Below are 23,404 nucleotides of genomic sequence, written 5' to 3'. Positions count from 1 at the left end.
TCTGTTCTCTTCAGCAGTTCTTGCTTGTGCAGTGAACTTTTGTGTCCCAGTTGATACTGAGGACTCCCTGCAGATATCTTGGGATTTCTCCATTTCCCTAACAGATTTGCTTTTGTGGCAGTTTCTGCCTGTTGTGATATTCTGTACCAGTTGGGTTGATTGTTGATCCATCACTCAGAGATTTTATGATTTCTTGGATATCTCTGATCTCTTGCTCCCCCGCAGATCTTTGCTTTTTAGCATGTGGATCTCCAGCAGATTGGCTTTCCAGTTGGATTTCCTTGGATTTTCCTCTGGAAGTGTAGTACCGGGCGCGTTTGATTCCTGGATTTGTTTGTGTTAGATATGTCTGTTTTGTTAGCATTCATCAAACATAAATCACGCATATTCATGCATACTCATAAACATTCAGATATTCATAATTGCATTTTTTGCCATATATCTTTTGTTTGTTGTCTCCTGCTAATGGGTGATATAGATCTCTCCAGTAGATCTTTCCAAGCAGATGTCGGGTGTTTAATCTCTCAATATAGAGTCAACCCCATAAGCAGAAAGTGTCTGTCTTTCCTTCTGCAATTCCCCACTGAGATATATCCTCGTGGATGACGGTTTTTTCCGTTTCCTCCCAACACATATATTGGGATGAATTTTCCTATTGAGTTATATCCTCATTAGGACGAGTTTTGATTCAGTTTGCCTTTTTGGCTTGATCCTGAATTGGCATTTTTCAACTGTTTCTTGTACTTCCCTGTGGAATAAATGAATGAATTGCCCAGTAACCGGCAATAATTCTTTTTATCCCCAGCGGAATCTTTTGGGCCTCTACCCTTATACCGGTAGTTATAAGTCCTATGTTCCTTTTCCTCTTGGCGGAATTTGTGGTTATATACCTTTTATTCCTCGGCAAGAGTCGTTGGTTTTCTACCCAGTAGTCGGTAGTTGTAAATCCTAGTTTTTGCTTGCTCCTCAGCAGTTTGTGGTTTGTTATAAACCCTATTTTGTTTCCCGTGCGGAATTGTGATTCTTTCATTCCCACGCGGGCGTTTTGGTTTTCTACCCCGTATTCGGTAGATGTAAACCCTAATTTTGATCCTCATCAGAGTTGTTGGCTACTACCCAGTATTCGGTGGTTGTAAGTTCTATCTTTTATCCCCTAGCAGAGGTAACCTTTGTGGTTCATTCTAGTTGATGGTGGATGTTGTGGTCTTCTACCCAGTATTCGGTAGTTGTAAATCCTATGTTGTTGTTATCTCCCTAGCGGAGTCTGTGCTTTCTTATGGATAATTGTCGTATGCTAGCAATTGTATCCCCAACAAATCTTCTGGATAATTGCCGGATGCTAGCAATTTTATCCTCAGCGGGTCCTTTCACCGTTTGCCAGTGATTTGTTCCCCGGATCATTGATTTGTTTATCAATGCATCCCTGGTTAGTCTCTTTCATTTACCCTTTTGCTTGGTAATGATTGTTGCTCCCTTTGATCGGTCATCTTTATATACCTAGTTTGGTATCCCGATGCCTTTCTTTTCGGTCGATTTATCCTTTATTAACCCAATAACCGGTTGTGGATAATCTTCCCTGCGAGTATGTTATCAACGTTCTGACGGTAATGGATAATATATCTCATGCACTCTTCAGTCGAAGCCTGTTGTGTTTCCCCAGTCGAGTAAGATTCATATTCCTTTGTGGAATAGAATATTTGTTGTTCTCTTGGATAATTGTCGGATGCTTGCAATTTATCCCCTGTGAGTTATCTTTCGTTTACCCTGTTGTTGATGGTAACGATTGTCTCTTCCTTTTCGAGTATATTATTCACGTTCTGACGGTAATGAATGATATATCTCTTTCGCTCTTTGGTTGGAATCCTTTGTTGATTTCCCCAGCGGAGTAAGATTCATATTCTTTGTAGAATCGAATATCCATCCTTTGATAAGTTTGCGTTTTGCTCTTTTCAGGATGATGAGTGTTTTGGCATATATACCAATTCACGTTTCGGTAGGTCACCTATTATATACCCAGTAACCGGTATCCCTGGTGTTCCTTCCATGCGAGTATGTTATCTACGTTCTGACGGTAATAGATAATATATCTCATGCGAGTATACTATCCACGTTCTGACGGTAATGGATATTATATCTCATGCGCTCTTTGGGTTTTGTCCCCAGCCGAGTAAGATTCGTTTTCCCGTTGCGGATTCGAATGTCCATCCTGTGAGTCGATTTGCTTTTTCAATCCCTCCTTTCGGATGATGAGTGTTTTGGCATATATACCAATTCACGCTTTGGTCGGTCACCTATTATATACCCAGTAACCGGTATCCCTGGTGTTCCTTCCTTTCTGCTCCCTATTATGACCTCGGTCCCCTGTGGAGTCAGATTTTCCTGAGTTGATGTACCTTTTTCAGGTCTTTCTCAGATGTTTGGTTGATTGATATCTCTCACCCTTATACCGGTCTTAGATATTCATTTCTTCCTGAGCTTGTTACCCTTATGCCGGTAACACCTCATTCTTTGTTGCTTCCCCAGGAGAGTCTTTTTGTTAGACCTTTTCCAGTGGAGCTTCCTGTGGTGATTTTACCCTTTTGCTGTATTGGCGTTTTCCCCAATATATGCAATTTTCCCCGGCAGGGAGGTTCTGTGTGAATCTTTCCCCAGTCCGAGTCCGGATTTTCATCCGAAGTATCCTTCTTGGATAGTTTGAGTCATCTTGAAGTCTTTCCAATGGATATGTCCTCCTTTGGAATTCTTCTTTTCCCTGTTTGAGTCCTTCTCTCCCCAGTGAGGTCTCTAGTCCAGTCGTGTCTTGTTCATGCAATGTCAGTTTTACCCTAATTCAGAGTCGTGTCCTGCACACGCATTCTTTTTCTCTTTTTCTTATCCTCATGAGAGTCCTGTTAGAGTCTCTGTTCCTGGTGAGTGTATTACTCCGATGGATCGTCCTTTCTTTGTGGACCGGTGTTCCCCACAGAGTTTTGTTTCTTTTGCATTCATACATCTGCATCATGAGGTCTCTTAGGGACCAAAATTTGTCTCATTACTGTTATTTAAGCCCATTCTACCGCATCGAGATGAAGATTTCTAAACTTCACTTCTCCGGCTAGAATGACCTTAAATAGGGGCATCTGTAAGACCCCAATTTTGTCCCTAAGATCCCTCATGACATCATATCATATCATTGCGTCGCCTCAAGGATCATTGGACACCTTGCTTCCTTCCCTGTGGGTGGGTCATCATTTTGAGAGTGTTTCTTGATCACCAAGTATTCCTTGCATTTGTATGTCATTGCTTTTCTTTTATCACTAACCAAAAGTACAAAAATATGTCATCTAACCTTTGTCTTGCAGATGAAGCATTAACAGGTCAAGGCAATCAAAAGCAGTCATTGAGCAATAGATGGTGGCCATTCTTGAGAATTTGGACCCCACAATCATTATCAAGAGTTCATATGAGCTATGATGTCATTTTGAAGCAAAATCCCAAGTGGTAGAGGCTTGAATTTCATCAGAACATTCTCCAGTCATCTGAAAGCCTAGAAAGTTAACTGCAAAGTCAACTGTGGATTTGGAGGTGGGAAGTGATTAGAAATACTTCATTCATGTTCAAACAAGTCTCATTTGACATTTCAAACTGTTAATACCTTAGGATTGGCATTAATTTTGTAAAACAAATAATGTAATCATCTCTGTTGTTTTAATATGTTGGGTTGAAAAAGTTCAACGTCTGGACCAACATGTCATGTACGATGTCACACATCATGTCTGTGACATCGCACATGTGTAGAAAACTGAATTAATTAATTCAGTATATATTATGGGATTAGTAAGGATATTTGGTGAATATCCTAACTCCCATGTGGAGGTCTTAAAGACTCAATCAGAACATATATAGGCTCAAAATAAGGAGATATATATGGAGAGATTCTAGGATTGAAGACCTTGTTTGTAGCAGAAATTTTCTGCTGTATTTGTAACAGCAAAGAACAAGTTTGCTGCAATTTCTGAAGGCCCAAATCCAGTTGGGTGATTAGGTTATAAATAGCACATTGTAACCTAGTTTATGTAAGCCTCATAGAATGAAAATTTAGGGGTGTGTGTGAGGTAAACCTCCCAATCTGTGGGAAGGTTACCATGTGTTTCTCAGTGGTAAAAGCTGAGAGTATTTGTAACTCAAAGCCTGTAGGCAAGAGTGATTTTGTTCTTGAATGAAGCTGTGAAGCAAGTTCAAGGTGTTTGAACATTACATTGTATTTGTAGTGATAGGAATGGAAACTGGAGGTTTCTATCTAGGAGTTCCTAGGTATAGATTGCATTGGGTAGGGATTAAGTGAAGAGTTGTAAACGGGGGAGTTTAACTCTGAATTAATACTGCTGATAGTGGATCTTCTTCCTGGCTTGGTAGCCCCCAGATGTAGGTCATGTTGGACCGAACTGGGTAAACAATTCTCTGTGTTTGTTTTCCTTCTGCATGTTATAATCCTGTCTGCCATAACTCAGGTTGTATTGCAGTCTGCTAATCAAGATGATAACAGACCTGGTACATATCCTTCTATGTGAATGTCAATCAGAATGTTTTAACATTCATCACTGACCGCATATACTGAACTTTAGGCATGGTGATCTCAGTTCAGTATTTAAGTAAGTCTGATCCTCAAAAGGATAACAGACCTGGCCAAAGGATCATAGTGAAACTGTCAAACTGGATGTTTTGACAGTTGTTCATGTAGGCTGATACTGGAGTAGAGACTGGTTAGTCTTTTACAGTATAGCAAAGTCAGCACAGTCATGTTTCAAGAACATAACAGAATCAGCATGAGGAATATGTTCTGGATGTCAACCTGAATGTTGTAACATTCACACCTGACTGCTTGGGCTAAATTGTAGGATAATTAGTTTTTCTGTTTCAGTATTTTTCTCAGGCTAATTTAAGGAATCCAACAGCTGAGCTAAAATTCAGGAAAATAACAACTAACCTACAATTAATGAAACTAACAACTAGCACATTTGTCAGCTCCCTAATGTGTGGAAATTAGGTTACCTTGTTTGACTTGTAGGTTAGGATACACCAGTACTAAGCCAGCAAATTGAAATACAGTAACAGGTGATGTGCAATTCAATATTGATATATCATGCTGATAACTGTCCAAACACAACATAAGTAAGTATGGTGTTTGATCTCTGTTGTGTCTCTGTACTAGAAGGACAGAACTAAATGTTCTTTCATTCTAAGGTAATACAGTAGCAGAAGTTGTGACTACTGTGAAAGCGTGCTTGAGTACATGGTTTTAATTTGTATAACTATCTTGTTGTATTAGTTACAATGTTGGATCAGATGTCATGACTTTGAGTAGAACATCTGAATTCTCACTACACCAGAATTTCGAATGGTATCAGAGCAGGCATCCTGTCTGTTTCTGGATGAGATCCATGGGTGATACTTTCTAGTATCTTTCAAGGAGTTATGTCAGTACTGATGCTGGAACCTGTGAAAGGTTCTGTAATTTCCCTGAATGGTCCCTTGAAGTAGGTGGATGGACTGTTCATGACGGGAATGGTGTGTACCTGTCTCTGGAGGTTGGCAATTGGCCTTTGTGTGGGACAGCTGTGCCAGTATTGAATCACATTCAAACTTGGTATGGTCTTGGAGGCTGATCTGGTGAAGTGCGTGTTCATAGGTTGAGTTGTATTATGATTTCCGCTGCATAATACCTGGCAAAACTCAAACTCTGATGTAGTTTCCCCCCATGTGGAGGAAAGGCTGTTGTATTCAAGAGTTCATCATATTCTACTGAAGATGTCAAAGATACTTGAGTCTCATCAAGTCCACTCTTCTTGGTAAGAATCACCTGATCACTGATTCTTGTACTCTCCTGGGTAGTGTATATGAAGACCTTGAAGACTTTCAAGGAGGGTTTGCTTCAAGGAGGCTAAACTAATGTTCTATGTGATGTTAGAACATGTTGTTCAACAAGTAGGCAGCTACTGGTTGAAGAGCAGATGTGTTTAGGTGTCAAACAAAGGGATACTTTGGTTTGAAACCTACTCCTGACCTGGAAGAGGAGACATCTGTGTGTGCTAAGTTGACAAGGGTAGGGTCAACTGTGTGTGTGCTCAAGAAGGTTACTTTTAGAAGTCTGATCTCTAGAAGTGGAGCTGGTTGAGATGTGACATTGTGCAATCCCCGCTGTGTGCCTTATTCCTGTAGATTGATCAGGGTTGGATAGTTGTTTCCTGAAGTACTATGGCGTACTGGAAGACAAGTCCCCTGGATGATAGAAGTCAATAATGGGGTAACCTGACTGCTATTCCATTTAAGAGGATTGGGACCATGAATCTTGTTATTCAAACACCACGATCAGAAGTGGCAGTTCTTTCAAGGAGTGAGAATATGAAGATTCAAAGGTTGGTTGAGGTAGTATGCTCTGGCAATGCATATCTACTATTGACTGGTGTTGTGTTTCACTAGTACTTATGGTCAGCTGAAGTCTGATTGGTGTGATTGGAGTATGTATAGGTATAACTCATAGAGTTAGGTGCGACTGATAGGGATGGTGTATGTCATGTTGAGACATGTCTGTACAATGCATGGATATTGGTGTGAAGTTTCCATGATTGTTAATTTGAGGGGGAGTTTTGGTTAACCTCCTCACATTTGGTCAGCCTAGGGTCTGGTTGGCTGTTGATCTGTGTCACATGGGGTCTGGTTGTTGTGTGACACATTTGCAAGGAAGGATTCATCTCTCTCATTCCTAAGGGTGAATCTAATCTGGTTGTTGAAGTGCTTGCAAACAGAAGATGTTGACACAAGAAGAGTACTCTCAAAGTATTCTTATGGTGGAAGTATCTGAAAGGATAATTGGGAAAGGATTTAAGATCAATGTCTACTTGTGCCAAGTACAAGTATTTAATTGATTATCCTTGGAGCTCAAGATAACTGATGTTCTTAAAGATGTTGGAACATCTCTTCTTCAAGACCCTGTGCAGAATCACAGGAAGGATAGTACATTGGCTTATGATCTATCTCTTTGGTGGCAGCAAAAGCAGATGATCTCTGAAAAGGTTTCCTGGCAAGAAACATGTTCAGCCTTGGTATGTACAAGAAGAAGAAGACATCATAGTCTTGATGGTGGTTACTTGGATCAGTTTATTTCTGATCTAGGTAAGGAAGTGCATTAGCTTATGCACACTGTGGAGTCAAGAATAAGTGGCAGCAGTCTTGACATCATGGAAACAACCTTGCTTTAGGATATGGAATCCTTGGTATAGCTGAAGGGTTAGTTTCTAACTGGTCCTTCTGAAGACTCATGCATCACAGTGTCTGATGTCTTTGGAGAAGAAGCAGGGATTCATCAAGGTGTGAGCTTGGATGACTTAACTGCTAACCTGCAGGATGGAGGTTGTTTACTCAAACTTGGTTCCACAATCAAGTCTATGAGAACATTGAACTCTTGTTCTGTGAAGGGAGGAAGTTCTTTCAAGTGGCAGAAGAAGGAGCTGAATTCAACAGCTAGATGTCAAACCACAATGTTGTGACATTTGGCTCAACCTCAGATTCTTAGTTGGTGAAGTGACACATCAACTTGAGATAGAAGGGTCTACAGGGTTGTAGATTGGATACTTCAAACAGCTTGAAGTTCAAGTCTCACTTGGAAGGTCAGAATATCTTTGGGAGAGGTCTGATAAACGTGGAGAGGTCAAAGAATGGCATTTGACTTTTTCATATGAGGATTCATGAAGGAGGTAATCAACCAGTGGCAATTGGTCTATCTCAGAAGTGAGTTCGAAGAATCAAGATAATCCACATATGGCAGCTGATTATTCTTGAGGAAAGTCTGAGACAAATTACTTTTGAGCAGAAAAGTAGTAAGTTGAAGACAAAAGGAGGTGTTTTCTATTCATCTCTTGGAGCTTGTGGTAGGAGTTCTGAGCTATCTATGGAAGATTATCTCTTGTAATGGGATGAAAATGTATATGTCCCAATTTATGTCTGGGTTCTTCTTGATCAAGCTGGTGACTCAGTGATATCTGAAGACTATCAGATGGTTTTCCTTGTTATGTTGTGAGGATGTCCTAACTAATGTTAGAACATTTTGTGAAGTGGTTTTCTGTTCTGGTTAGAAGAGAGATTGACACAGAGTGTGGATGTGTTCAGCCAAGAGGGGTGAACAGAGGGTGTGCTCTTGAAGACATGAAGATGCGTCTTAGGTTTTCCATTCATCAAGTGGTCTGGGTTCTCTTTGAATCAGGAAGTATGTGAAGGTCCAACTTTGGGATGTTGGATATGCCCATGTGTGATCTCCAAGGTTCAAGAGGAGAGTGGGTTGTTCATAACAGGGTGTAGCACCTCAAATTTGCACCTATCATTATACATACATTGTCATTATTAGGTCATAACATAACATGGTCCACTGCATAGCATTGCATTGTCCTTTTGCCCAAGTGCAAGATCATCAGCAAGATTAGGTCAAACTGATCAGGAGATCAGTCAGTCAAGCAAGCAAGCACAATTCTCAAGGAGCCAAGGCCCTAGGATTGGTCCAACATGTTCACATGACTTGGGGATCCATTTGAAGTGTTTAGGTCAAAGATTGGATGTTCAGAAGTCATCAGTCAATGCACAGTTTGCCAGAAACCCTAAAAAGTCAAACTTGGTCAACTGTGTCTGATTTTATGGTTTTGATGGTTGGATTTGGTTTGAGAGAGCTCATTCATGTCCATATAGGCCTCATATATCTTGTCAAACACCATCATGGAAGAATTTGAAGCCAGATCAGAAATTTCCAAAAATGGAAACTGGACCTGTAATTAAAACCTGCCAAAAATGGAAAGTCTTGATCCTCAAACTTACATCATGATACAAGCTTCAAATGAATTTTTGCCCAACATGAAAGTTGAAGATCTTGTTCTCCCATTTCCAAAAAGTCCAAGAACACTCAATTCCCATGTATGGTTGGCAAGTTATGATCAAATCGTTTTCAAAAATTCTTGAACTTCAAAAGGCCATATCTCTCAAACCATTTGGCCAATTTGGGTGGGGTTTTTTCCTACAAGTCACATTTGACCTCCTCTTTCCAAAAATGTAACTTTCATTCACCAAAACATCACCATGCAAAATGGCCTTTTTGAACTTGCCTTAATTAATTTCAAGTGAGTTGAATTTTGACTTTTCAAAATAATCATTTTTAAACCATTTGGCCAATTGAAATAGTTCAGAAATGTGGTTTTGGTCATGTTACAAAGCCATTTTCGTGCAGTACACATAGCCATTCCCAAGTTGCTTGAAAATTGGACAAAAGTACACTTTTACCAACTCCATTCCATATTTTCATGAAGCTTGCTTTGTACCCTAAAACAGAGTATTTATTCATCATTTTCTGTCATTTACAAACCCTAGCAGCAACCATCAAACACTCAGAAATCCATTCATTCTAAAAAACTTCATTTCTTGCATTTTCCAAAAAACTGCAAAAACTCCAAAGGCCACGATTTGGACATTGTTGTTTCATCACTCAAGCAGACTTGTGAGCTTGTTTTCACCACATTTCCACATCTGTAAGCAGCCCTGATTCAACTGTTTTCAAAGAATCCATCCATGGCAGATTGAGATTCGAGCATTGTCGAGCTTCTTTGAGCTAAACTATCTTCACCAATCATCATTTGGAGGACTTTGGCTCATCTGTTTCACCAGCAAACATCAAAACAACAACTGAACTCCAACTTTCTTCAAAAACAAGTAAGATATCAAATCTCTCCATTTTTAAAATCATGAACTACATCTTGTAGATCTTTTTGCCATGAGCTTACTGAGCTTTGAATCGAAGGAAACAGTTAGGAATAGAGAGAGAAATTCGAAATTCAAATTTGATGTTCATTTATATTTTTGCATGATTTGTCCATTTTAGTTTGATTTGGGATTAATAGAGGTTGATTTATGTTTGAGCATGTTTAGATGAGCATTTTGGTATTTTGGATTTTTGGTTTTGTTAAAAAAAATTGTGTTGCTGGAATTTGCTGTGATGAACATATGATACTGAAGTTTTGTTGCTGTACACGATACTGGGATTTCCATTATGCATAGCGAAACCCAGAATTTGTTCCTGTAGCCGTGCCGTTGGATTGGTAGGGTTTTAATACATATCGCTGTGCATGTTGTTTTTTAAAAAAGGAATATTTTAATTGGTTGGGGTTTGTCTGTTGTTGCTGTGGTATTTTCGCTATGCATTTTGGTTTTCAAAGGGTATTTTAATTGGTCATGGTGTTTTGTCCACTGTTGCCATTGGTCCGTGTACTGTGGGCCATGCAGATTTCTCATTGGCTGTGGGCCCCACTGACTGGGATTTAAAATCCCATCAAATTGGCACTGCCGTTTGTTTTGTTCCGTTACGCGGCTGGTGGTGTGTTGTTTTAATTGGTTTCCGTTGCTGCGTGTAGCTAGGGAAAGCATAGCATTTGTTCCTGGGAATCTGTTTAAGAATACTGGACGTTCGCTTTATACTGTAGCCACAGGGTTTTAATACGAAAACGCAATGTGATTGGTCCTGCTTCATGACCATGCTAGCACGCGATTGGCTAGTATTTCCTATTGACTGGGCGTTGAAGTCCCATTTAAGTGGAACGGCAGCGTTCCATTGCTCCTCAAATGCCATTCCAATTTTAAATAATCACTCATAATTATTAAATAGCATTTCCATTCATTTACATTTTTTATTTCATTTTCTTTACAATCTTCAAAAATTCATAAATAATTAAGGGATGATCCAATTGGGATGGGACTTTTTGCATTATTCTCCATTTTTCATCTAGTTTTTTATAAGCATTTTTATTCGAATTGTGTTCATGTGGAAAATTTATTTGGCTAGGGCTTTGTTCATGTGACAACATTTTGTACATTTTGCCAATTCAATTGTGAAATTGTGATGCATTGACCATTTGATCTGAAATTTTTTGTGCTTAAACTAGACACATTCATGGTGATTTTGATGTAGAGTTTGTGAATTTATCATTGCTAGTTTGTGAGATATGATTTTTTGAATTAGGGTGTGACAATTTGTGTCACACCATTGATGTGCAACTTCATGATTTTTGATACCATGCTTCCTGACCTCCAAATGAATTGATTTTTTGCATGAACCTACTCTTGGATGTCTAGTTTACATGTGAATTTACTTGGATTTATTTGTGGCATTTCCTAATTGTTTGAGATTTTCTCCCCTGTTTAGTCATATGTTGACTTTTTGTGACACATGTTCCCATTTCATTTGTGAAATTCTCATACTTTATTAGATGGACATGAAATTTTACATGAGATAACTAGACATCCTCATCTTTGCCATGGTTTTAGTCCCATTCATTTCTCATATGCTATCACTGATTTATGAATTTTTCAAGTTGATGCATGATTGGTTGACTTCTTTGAGCATGTTCAAAATTGCTTTGACTTTCTGATTTTCATTGACTGCCTTCCACTTGTCCAAATGAGATGAAATTTGACATGCTTACCATGCTGTAGGTTGTGATTGATCATGATTTATTTGGTGATTTTTGGAAATGTTTAAGATTGCTTTTGAGTTAAGTCTTGCTGTTGACTTCTATGGGCTTCTGTTTGCAACACTTTGACCTAAATTGTTCATGAAATGATGATGATGATTGATATGAATGTGAACCCAATTGGTTTTGTTTCTTGATTGTTTGAACATGATTTTGGATACTTGCCCTTTTCTGTTTTGACTTTTTCATTCTCTTTTGACCCTAGGTTTGCCCTAGTGGTTCTGTTACTCACTGTTGAGCTTATGTTTTCAGGTTGAACACCAAATGACCAATGAGATCAATTTCTTTTTGATTAAGCTTGATTGTTTATCAGGAGCTAACCTTTGTTTTGTAGGTGGCTTGACTCATATGGTTTGAGTCTTGTGCTTTGCACATTGGTCCCTCTGTGTTGACTGGTTGATATCTGCTTCATTTGATTTAACTTTGACTTATATACTAACTGTGCTTGACTGGTTTCAGGTACTTTAGTTGCTCAGTTCCTTGTGAACTTTTGCTTTGCTTTGCTTATATAAGCAATTTGCATTGAGGTATATTTCTCATCTTCATGTAGTCTGGAAGACCTGGTCTGTTACTTGGCCAGGCAACTGTCTGAAGTCCTCCTTAAGAGGCAATGTTTGTGATTGTTTACATTTGTCCTTGTACAGAGTCAAAGACCTCCTAAGTGAAGAGTCATTGGCAGACACAAGGGATATGCAATCTATCCCCTGCTATTCTGTGTGTCATCTGCTTTGCTCACACCACCGTGTTGATGCATTGCAGATACAAACCCAAGATCTTGTACAATTGTACAGTTGAGTCAGTTTCAAATGTGTAGAAGGGTTCCCCCTTTCTGAACCCACACATTCTTGTCTTAAGCTCTCCCAGGTCAGGGATAAGAGCTGTGAAGTCTTATCTTCACTCACCTTTCATCTGCTTCACCTTAGCCCCTCAATGGCAAGGTTAAGAGCACGTTCACCCAGTTCCAGAGGTTTGTTTGTTGAGGTTGATATGACCCCTCGACTAAAACCTAACCCTTGTTTGAGCCACTTGCTTGTGTATAGTGTGTGCTATCTGTGCTTGTATGTTTGTTTGACTTGCTTCCTGTGCAAGTTAGGGTTAGTTTAGACTTGCTTCCTGTGCAAGTTAGGTTTTGCTTGACTTGCTTCTTGTGCAAGTTAAGTGTGTGTGTGGCTTGCTTCCTGTGCAAGTCATGTTTAGGATAGGCTTGCTTCCTGTGCAAGTTAGCTAGAAACCTTAACTTAGGGTTGATTTTGCATGATAACATCTAGGCTCGAGTCGTAGTCTCCCTAGTTGTGTCTCCCTCTGTTATCTGGTTAGGCTAGTCCTTTTTCCCTCCGTAGGGGAACTACGTCGCCCTGATCCTCATACCAGATGAGGTACGTAGGCAGGAGATGAGCTGATCTCTCCGGGCGCCCTTTTTTCTTTTTTGTGTGTGCTGTTTGACAGTTATAGGCTCGAGTCCCCGACTCCCTATTAACCTGTTGTGTCGTTGTGTGCTTGGAAGCTGATGTAAGTCCATCGAGTGGCATTTGGGTTCCAGTGTGCGTGTGTTTGGTTCGGATGCTGATGTAAGTCCAGTGATTGGCGTTCAGGCTCCATGTTTGCCTTCTTGAGTGCGTTTTGGTTCGGATGCTGATGTAAGTCCAGTGATTGGCATTCAGGCTCCACGTTTGCCTTTGCCTGTGTTTGTTTGTGTGTGTGTTAGCCGAGCTACGAATGCTCTGATTCTTCTCTCGTCCGAGAAGATACGTATGCATAAGGTGCGATACCTTAGCGAGCATGTGTCGTTTCCCCAGTCCGAACTACTTCGACTCTGATGTTTATGCCTGATAGACTAAGTAGGCCCAGGATGCGGTATCCTGCCGAGTCAGCCTTGTCAGTTTTCTTGTGTCTCTTTCAGCCAGTGCGTGTGTGTGTGAGCAGTGTTTTAGCAACCATTATCCTTCCTATTGTGCGTGGATCCCGTAGAGTACTACGGATGCGTAGGGGTGCTAATACCTTCCCTTCGCATAACCGACTCCCGATCCCATTCTCTTTGGTCGCGAGACCATGTCTTTTCCTAGGTTTACTCTGAGCGTTTCCTTTCCCTCTTTTGGGATAAATAACGCACGGTGGCGGCTCTGTTGTTCTTGTTTTCCCGCCGGTTTTTCGCGTGATGCGACAGCTGGCGACTCTGCTGGGGATAATAGAGAAGTTGACCTGTGCTGGTCCATCTTCCCTAAGCGAGTCTCTCCTAGCGCTCTCTAGGTTAGGGCTTTGGTTGCTTTGTGCTGTTATTTATTGCATTCATTTGTATATATGTGCATTTATCGTTTGCATCTATGTTTGCATTAATGTTTGCATTCATATTCATCTGTTCACCTGGCTGGCTGGTTGTCTGTTTCTCTCTGTTGGGGTGGGAGTTACATGAGGTAAAAGGCCCAATACCCAGGCTATGAGTGAAATCTAGGATACTTAGGAATAGAGTGATTCATGGGAAGCGGGTGGTATTGCGCCACTTAGCGAAACATTGATATCACGAGCAGTTCAGACCCTGGTGGGACATTATCGTTACATACTTCGGGTGTGTATATGATGATGTTCTGCGAAAGGTTATTTATGCTGCGTTTCTCTCGACCTTACCCTGGCCTAGATGACACCCGTGAGTGGGGAGGGAATGATCATTATTACAGGTACAGTTGGTGACTTGTTGGTGACTTGTTGATGACTTGTGATCCTGTTGGTGACTATTGGTTCAGAATTTTGGGGTCTCAGATGACTTTGGGTTTCAGATGAATTTGTGGTTCCGAGTTCAAGCCGAAGCTTTGATCCTGTGTTCCGAGAGACACAGCCAACCAGTCGTGTCTGCATCATTTGCATCATAGCATGTTTATTTCAAAAAAAAATACGCAATAAAAAAAAAGAAAAAAGAAAAAAAAACTAATCCCTGCATGCATATCATTTCTCAGGTACATTCCAGAGCTTGTTCACTGATAGAGATGGCAACAGTCCCAGAGTTGAAGCGGAAGACTTGTTCCTACAGCTTTCACCATGAACCTTTGACGTCTCTGATTGAGTTGAGCAACCTTATGACCAGTGGTAACCAGAAGGGGTTTGTTGACCAGTATGGAGATATTCTGACACTGTTGAAGATGGTAGTCGATCCGGTGCCGTTACAGACTCTTCTACAGTTCTACGACCCAGAGCTTCATTGTTTCACCTTTCAAGATTATCAGTTGGCGCCTACTCTTGAGGAGTATTCCATTCTGCTGAGTGTCCCGGTCCGGTATCAGGTTCCTTTCTTGGATGTGCCCAAGGAGGTTGATTTCAGAGTTGTTGCCAGAGCTCTCCATTTGGGCATCAAGGAAGTCAGTGATAGTTGGAAGTCCAGTGGGGATGTTGTAGGTTTGCCTTTGAAGTTTCTGTTGAGGGTAGCTAGAGAAGAAGCAGAGAAGGGAAGATGGGAAGCCTTTCATGCTCAGTTGGCCGTCATGATCTATGGGATCGTCTTATTTCCGAGTATGCCAAATTTTGTTGACTATGCTGCAGTCAGTATTTTCATTGGAGGAAATCCAGTTCCTACTCTATTAGCTGACACTTACTATGCTATTCACAGTAGGCATGGTAAGGGTGGGGCTATCAGGTGTTGTCTCCCGCTTTTGCTCAGATGGTTCTTGTCTCTCCTGCCAGTCAGTGGACCTTTTGTGGATGCTCAGAGCACGCATAAGTGGACTCAGAGGGTTATGTCTCTCACTTCCTATGATATCAGATGGCAATCTTACCGGATGGATGTGCGTAACGTCATTATGAGCTGTGGAGGATTCCGTAATGTGCCACTCATAGGGACTAGGGGTTGCATCAATTACAACCCGGTTCTTTCTCTTCGCCAGTTGGGGTTTGTGATGAAGGGAAGACCACTTGAGGCTGAGGTAGCAGAAAGTGTGTATTTTGAGAAGCAGAGTGACCCGGCCAGATTGGAGCAGATAGGGAGAGCTTGGAAGTCTATTGGTATGAAGGATGGATCTGTCTTAGGGAAGAAGTTTGTCGTTGCTATGCCTGATTACACTGATTGGGTCAAGGAGAGAGTAGAAACTTTGTTGTTACCCTACGATAGGATGGAGCCGTTGCAGGAGCAACCACCTTTGATCCTTGCTGAGAGTGTGCCTGCGGAGCACTACAAGCAAGCCCTGATGGAGAATCGCCGTTTGAGAGAGAAGGAGCAAGATACCCAGATGGAGCTGTACAAAGCCAAAGCTGATGGGTTGAACTTGGCTCATCAACTTAGAGGAGTGCGAGAAGAAGATGCTAGCAGACTGAGAAGCAAGAAGAGATCCTACGAGGAGGTGGAGAGCATGTTAGATGCAGAACACCGGGAGTGCTTGAGGCTGCAGAGGGTTGAGGCCAGCTATCGGAAGAAGATCAGAGACTTGGAGAAGCAACTCAGAGATAAAGACATCCAGTTGAAGAAGGAAGTAGACTTGAGACAGGCATCAGAGAACCACCTTGGAGGAGAAGTGGTAGAGCTTAGACGACAACTGAAGGAGAAGATCACTCTTTTGCCAGAATGTTCAGAATGTGACCTGTTGATAGACCAGTGTCAGTACTTGAAGACTCTCATTCCGGGAGGCCGTTTGTCTTAGCTTGTATCTTTGATATGTATGTTGAGAATCACCTCCAGGCTTGTTGGATGGGATTCATTGTTGTACTCCGATTGTTTGGGTTTTCTTTGTCGACTTTGTTGTATGATCCTGTTACTCATATAGATGAGGTTGTTGGTTTCACCTTGTACTCATCACTCTTGTGTATGTTGTTTCTGTGCTTCTGTGTTGTTCTTGCTGCAGGTTGCCATCTTTTGAGGATGACTCAGGCTCTTTGAATGCCTGAGGAATGAACATATCATGTGCATCATACGCATCATTAGCACCATACTCATATCATTTTGCATAACAGGTGTTCTTGGTCGTGACTTCTCACTCTTGGTTCCTGTTCAGGCAGGATAGCTGATCAACGTCCGCACCGCTACTCAACAAGACTGAATCAACAGAGAGGTATGGATCAAGTTCAAGCTGAGTTGGCTGAGATGAAGGCTAACATGGCCCAGTTTATGAATATGATGCAAGGGGTTGCACAAGGTCAGGAAGAGCATCGAGCCTTGGTTCAGAGACAAGAGGCTGCAATTCCACCGGTCAACCATGCTCCGCCAGAGGGAGGCCCGGTCAATGATAACAATGTTACTGCTGCTGTACCCATCAACAACTATGCTACAGGTGATGAGTTGGGGGGTATTCGAATCAACGGTCAACCTATTGCTCCAGATGCCGCTAATGCCAGAGCAGTCCGTGCCCCGGCCCGTAATCCTGCTCCGATTGTTGACAGACAAGAGGATATGTTCACTCTGATCAGTGAAGACGAAGACGTTCTGGGAAGGGTTGATGAGAGGGATCGTAAAGTTGATGCCCTTGCTGAGAAAATTAGAGCTATGGAATGTCAGAATTCTCTCGGTTTTGATGTTACCAATATGGGGTTGGTGGAAGGTTTGAGAATCCCTTACAAGTTCAAAGCACCGTCCTTCGATAAATACAACGGTACTTCTTGCCCTCGCACCCATGTGCAGGCTTATTATCGAAAAATCTCTGCGTATACCGATGATGAAAAGATGTGGATGTATTTTTTCCAAGATAGTCTATCTGGGGCATCTTTGGACTGGTACATGGAATTGAAGAGAGATTCTATCCGCTGTTGGAGGGATCTGGGTGAGGCCTTTTTGAGGCAATACAAACACAATATGGACATGGCACCGAGCCGGACTCAGCTGCAGAGTCTTTGTCAGAAATCCAATGAGAGCTTCAAGGAGTATGCCCAGAGGTGGCGTGAACTGGCTGCTAGAGTTCAACCCCCTATGCTGGAGAGGGAGTTGACAGATATGTTTATCGGCACTCTTCAGGGTGTGTTTATGGACCGGATGGGGAGCTGCCCATTCGGCAGTTTTTCTGATGTTGTCATTTGTGGAGAGAGGACTGAGAGCTTGATTAAAACTGGGAAGATCCAAGATGCTGGTTCCTCTTCTTCTAAGAAGCCATTTGCTGGGGCACCTCGTCGAAGAGAGGGTGAAACTAATGCTGTTCAACACCGCAGAGATCAGAACAGAAGTGAATACCGTCAAGCTGCTGCAGTAACCATTCCGGCACCTCAACCTCGTCAGCAACAACAACAAAGAGTTCAACAACCGCAACAACAACAACAGCAACGTCCGTATCAGCCCAGACAAAGGATGCCTGATCGATGTTTTGATTCGCTACCCATGTCGTACGCTGAACTGCTGCCCGAACTACTCAGGTTGGGGATGGTTGAGTTGCGTACAATGGCTCCGCCTACAATATTGCCTCCTGGGTACGACGCCAACGTCCGTTGTGACTTTCACTCTGGGGCGCCAGGACATCATACTGAGAAGTGTCGGGCTCTCCAGCACAAGGTCCAAGATTTGATCGATGCCAAGGCGATCAACTTCGCTCCAGTGCCTAACGTCGTAAACAACCCTATGCCTCAGCATGGTGGGCATAGAGTGAACAATATTGAGGGGAAAGAAGCTGAAGATCTGGTTGTTAATGTCGATGATGTTCAGACTTCTCTGCTAGTTGTGAAGGGCCGTCTGCTGAATGGGGGTGTCTACTCGGGCTGTGATGAGGATTGTTTGGGCTGTGCAGAATCTGAGAATGGTTGCGACCAGTTAAGGGCCGGTATCCAGGGTATGATGGATGAGGGTTGTTTGCAATTCAGTAGGGCTGTAAAAGATCGTGGAACAGTGTCAACTATCACCATTTACTTTAAACCGTCTGAAGGACGTGGACAGAGGGTCGTTAGTGCACCTGCAACAAATGGTACCCCAGTTACCATTTCCGTGCCTGTAACCGTCAGTGCTCCAACTACTATCGTTGCGTCTGGAAGAAGGGCTGTTGAGAATAGTAGAGTCGTGCCGTGGAAGTATGATAATGCTTACCGCAGTAACAGAAGGGCTGAAAGTCAGACGAGACCAGTGAATCAAGCTCCAGTGACAATTGGTTTACCGAATAGAGTTCCTGCAACTGTTGGTCCGGCTGTGGATAATGTAGGGGGTCCAGGAGGTTTTACCAGAAGCGGTCGTCTGTTCGCACCGCAGCCTTTGAGGGACAATAATGCTGAGGCTCTCGCCAAAGCAAAGGGTAAGCAAGCTGTGGTTGAGGAAGAGCCTATCCAGAAGGAAGCGCCCGAGGGGACATTTGAGAAGGACGTGGAGGAGTTTATGAAGATAATCAAGAAGAGTGACTACAAGATTGTAGATCAGTTGAATCAAACTCCGTCCAAGATTTCTATACTTTCACTGTTGTTGTGCTCTGAGGCACACCGTAATGCCTTGCTGAAGATGTTGAATCTGGCTTACGTGCCTCAGGAGATTTCTGTCAATCAACTGGAGGGTGTGATGGCCAATGTGAGCACCAGGCATGGTGTAGGATTCACCAACCTGGACTTACCGCCTGAAGGGCGAAACCATAACAAAGCCTTGCACATCACCATGGAATGCAAGGGGGCAGTGTTGTCTCACGTATTGGTAGACACCGGGTCGTCACTGAATGTGTTGCCTAAGCAGATTCTGAAGAAGATCGATGTGGAAGGGTTTGTGCTTACTCCCAGTGACCTGATCGTTCGTGCTTTCGACGGCTCCAAACGTTCTGTGTGTGGGGAAGTTACCTTGCCTGTGAAGATAGGTCCTGAGGTATTCGATATCATCTTCTATGTTATGGACATCCAACCCGCCTATAGTTGTTTATTGGGGCGTCCATGGATTCATGCAGCAGGGGCAGTCTCGTCGACTCTCCATCAAAAACTCAAGTATGTCTGGAACGGTCAGATTGTGACCGTGTGCGGTGAAGAAGAGATTCTGGTGAGTCATCTATCCTCGTTCAAATATGTTGAGGTGGATGGCGAGATCCACGAAACCTTATGCCAGGCGTTTGAGACTGTGGCTCTTGAGAAAGTGGCATACGCTGAGCAGAGGAAGCCAGGTGCTTCAATTACTTCTTACAAGCAGGCTAAGGAGGTTGTTGATTCTGGCAAAGCTGAAGGCTGGGGCAAGATGGTGGACTTGCCTGTCAAGGAAGACAAATTTGGTGTTGGTTATGAGCCTCTCCAAGCAGAGCAGAATGGTCAAGCGGGTCCGAGTACCTTTACCAGCGCTGGGCTGATGAATCATGGCGACGTCTCTGCAACCGGTAGTGAAGACTGTGACAGTGATTGTGATCTGGACAACTGGGTTCGCCCGTGTGCACCAGGGGGGTCTATCAACAACTGGACGGCTGAAGAAGTGGTTCAAGTTACTCTTCTGACAGAGTAATTTTCTGTTGTTTTGTCATTTTGCATGAAAATCCTACGATCTGCCCAAAGCGTAGTGATTCATTGTAGGGCCTCATCATGTTTTAATGATTATCATTAATGAATGACATTTTTTTGCAATCAAACTTTGTGATCCCTGTCTTTCTATTTTTTGTTTTCATCCTTTTTCAAAAACAATAAAAATGGCAATGTTTTTGTTTTTTGTGACTTTATTGAACTCTTTTTTCTAAAACAAAGCATTAAACATGCAGAAGCGATCTTATGGCATTCACTATGAACAGTTCTGTTATGGCTCAGTATGATTTCGACAATCCCATCTACCAAGCTGAAGAGGAGAGTGAGGAAGACTGTGAACTCCCTGCAGAATTGGTCAGATTGCTGAAGCAGGAGGAAAGGGTCATCCAACCTCATCAGGAGGAGTTGGAGGTTGTTAATTTGGGTACTGAGGACGCCAAAAGAGAAATCAAGATTGGGGCTGCTTTAGAGGACTCTGTCAAGAGGAGGCTGATTGAGATGCTAAGAGAATATGTGGAGATATTCGCCTGGTCATATCAAGATATGCCTGGGTTGGATACAGACATTGTGGTGCATCGATTACCTCTTAGAGAAGGATGTCCTTCGGTCAAGCAGAAGCTTCGTAGAACGAGTCCTGATATGGCAACTAAGATCAAGGAAGAGGTTCAGAAGCAGTGGGATGCGGGTTTTTTGGCTGTTACAAGTTATCCCCCATGGGTGGCCAACATCGTTCCTGTGCCGAAGAAGGATGGCAAAGTCAGAATGTGTGTCGATTACCGGGATTTGAATAGAGCGAGTCCGAAAGATGATTTCCCATTACCTCACATTGATGTATTGGTTGATAATACAGCTCAATCCTCGGTATTCTCTTTCATGGATGGTTTCTCTGGATATAATCAGATCAAGATGGCGCCAGAGGATATGGAAAAGACGACATTCATTACACCTTGGGGCACGTTCTGCTATAAGGTGATGCCATTTGGGCTAAAGAATACTGGTGCTACCTATCAGAGGGCGATGACGACTCTTTTTCATGACATGATGCACAAAGAAATTGAAGTATACGTAGATGATATGATTGCGAAGTCGCAGACAGAAGAGGAGCACCTGGTTAATTTGCAGAAGCTGTTTGACCGGTTGAGGAAGTTCAAGCTGAGGTTGAATCCGAACAAGTGTACGTTTGGGGTGAGATCGGGGAAGCTTTTAGGCTTCATTGTCAGTGAGAAAGGGATTGAGGTTGATCCAGCGAAAGTCAAAGCTATTCAAGAGATGCCTGAACCGAAAACGGAGAAGCAAGTCCGTGGGTTTTTAGGGAGGTTGAACTACATTGCAAGGTTCATATCTCACCTAACTGCCACATGTGAACCAATTTTCAAACTGCTTAGAAAGAATCAGGCGATCAAGTGGAATGATGATTGTCAGAAAGCTTTTGACAAGATTAAAGAGTATTTACAGAAACCTCCAATCCTTATACCTCCAGTTCCAGGGAGACCTCTGATAATGTACCTGTCAGTGACTGAGAACTCGATGGGGTGTGTATTGGGACAGCATGACGAGTCTGGTCGAAAAGAGCATGCCATATACTACCTTAGCAAAAAGTTTACCGACTGTGAAACAAGATATTCACTGCTCGAGAAAACTTGTTGTGCTTTGGCCTGGGCTGCTCGCCGACTGAGGCAGTATATGTTGAACCATACTACCTTATTGATTTCTAAGATGGATCCAGTGAAGTACATCTTTGAGAAACCGACTCTCACCGGGCGCGTTGCTCGTTGGCAGATGATTCTAACAGAATATGATATTCAGTACACGTCACAAAAGGCCATCAAAGGTAGTATTCTGTCAGACTACCTCGCCGAGCAACCGATTGAAGATTATCAGCCTATGATGTTTGAATTCCCTGATGAAGACATCATGTATCTTAAGATGAAAGATTGCGAAGAGCCTCTTGTCGAGGAAGGACCGGACCCGGATGACAAATGGACACTGATGTTTGATGGGGCTGTGAATATGAATGGTAACGGTGTTGGGGCAGTATTGATCAATCCTAAAGGTGCTCATATACCTTTTTCTGCCAGATTGACGTTTGACGTCACCAACAACGAAGCTGAGTATGAGGCTTGTATCATGGGGATAGAAGAAGCCATTGATCTGAGGATCAAAACTCTTGATATATTTGGAGATTCGGCTCTAGTGGTCAATCAAGTCAATGGAGATTGGAATACGAATCAGCCGCATTTGATTCCGTATAGAGATTACACCAGACGAATACTGACGTTCTTCAAGAAGGTGAAGTTGTACCATGTCCCCCGGGATGAGAATCAAATGGCTGATGCCTTGGCTACTTTGTCGTCAATGATCAAAGTTCATTGGTGGAATCATGTGCCACATGTTGCAGTGAATCGACTTGAGAGGCCTGCGTATGTGTTTGCAGCCGAGTCTGTTGTGATTGATGAGAAGCCGTGGTATTATGACATCAAGAACTTCCTCAAGACTCAGGAGTATCCTGAAGGTGCGTCGAAGAATGACAAGAAAACCCTGAGGAGGCTAGCTGGAAGCTTCTATTTGAATCAGGATGATGTGCTGTATAAGAGAAACTTTGACATGGTCTTGCTCAGATGCGTGGACAGACCCGAGGCAGACATGTTAATGCAGGAAGTGCATGAAGGTTCCTTCGGTACTCATGCCGGCGGACATGCAATGGCTAAGAAATTGTTGAGAGCGGGTTATTACTGGATGACTATGGAATCCGATTGTTTCAAGTATGCTCGGAAGTGCCATAAGTGTCAAATCTATGCTGATAAGGTGCATGTACCACCAAGCCCTCTGAATGTCATGAATTCGCCTTGGCCGTTCGCCATGTGGGGCATTGATATGATTGGGAAGATTGAGCCTACTGCTTCGAATGGACATCGCTTCATCTTGGTTGCGATTGATTATTTCACCAAATGGGTGGAAGCAGCTTCCTATGCTAACGTTACCAAACAAGTAGTTACCCGGTTCATCAAGAAAGAAATCATATGTCGTTATGGAGTTCTTGAGAGAATCATCACTGACAATGGTTCGAATCTCAACAACAAGATGGTGAAAGAGCTTTGTAAAGATTTCAAGATTGAACATCACAATTCTTCTCCTTATAGACCGAAGATGAATGGTGCTGTAGAAGCGGCAAACAAGAATATCAAGAAGATTGTGCAGAAGATGGTCGTTACGTACAAGGATTGGCATGAGATGCTGCCTTTCGCTTTGCATGGGTACCGTACCTCAGTACGTACGTCGACCGGGGCAACCCCTTACTCCCTTGTGTATGGTATGGAAGCTGTCCTACCTGTTGAAGTGGAGATTCCTTCTCTGAGAGTTTTATTGGATGTCAAGCTGGACGAAGCCGAGTGGATTCGAACAAGGTTTAACGAGTTGAGCCTTATCGAGGAGAGACGGCTAGCAGTTGTATGTCATGGACAGTTGTATCAGAGAAGGATGAAGCGAGCCTTTGATCAAAAAGT

Source organism: Lathyrus oleraceus, chromosome 4 (genome assembly GCF_024323335.1).
Source record: "Lathyrus oleraceus cultivar Zhongwan6 chromosome 4, CAAS_Psat_ZW6_1.0, whole genome shotgun sequence".
Taxonomy (NCBI): domain Eukaryota; kingdom Viridiplantae; phylum Streptophyta; class Magnoliopsida; order Fabales; family Fabaceae; genus Lathyrus; species Lathyrus oleraceus.
Note: the sequence above shows the minus strand (reverse complement) of the source record.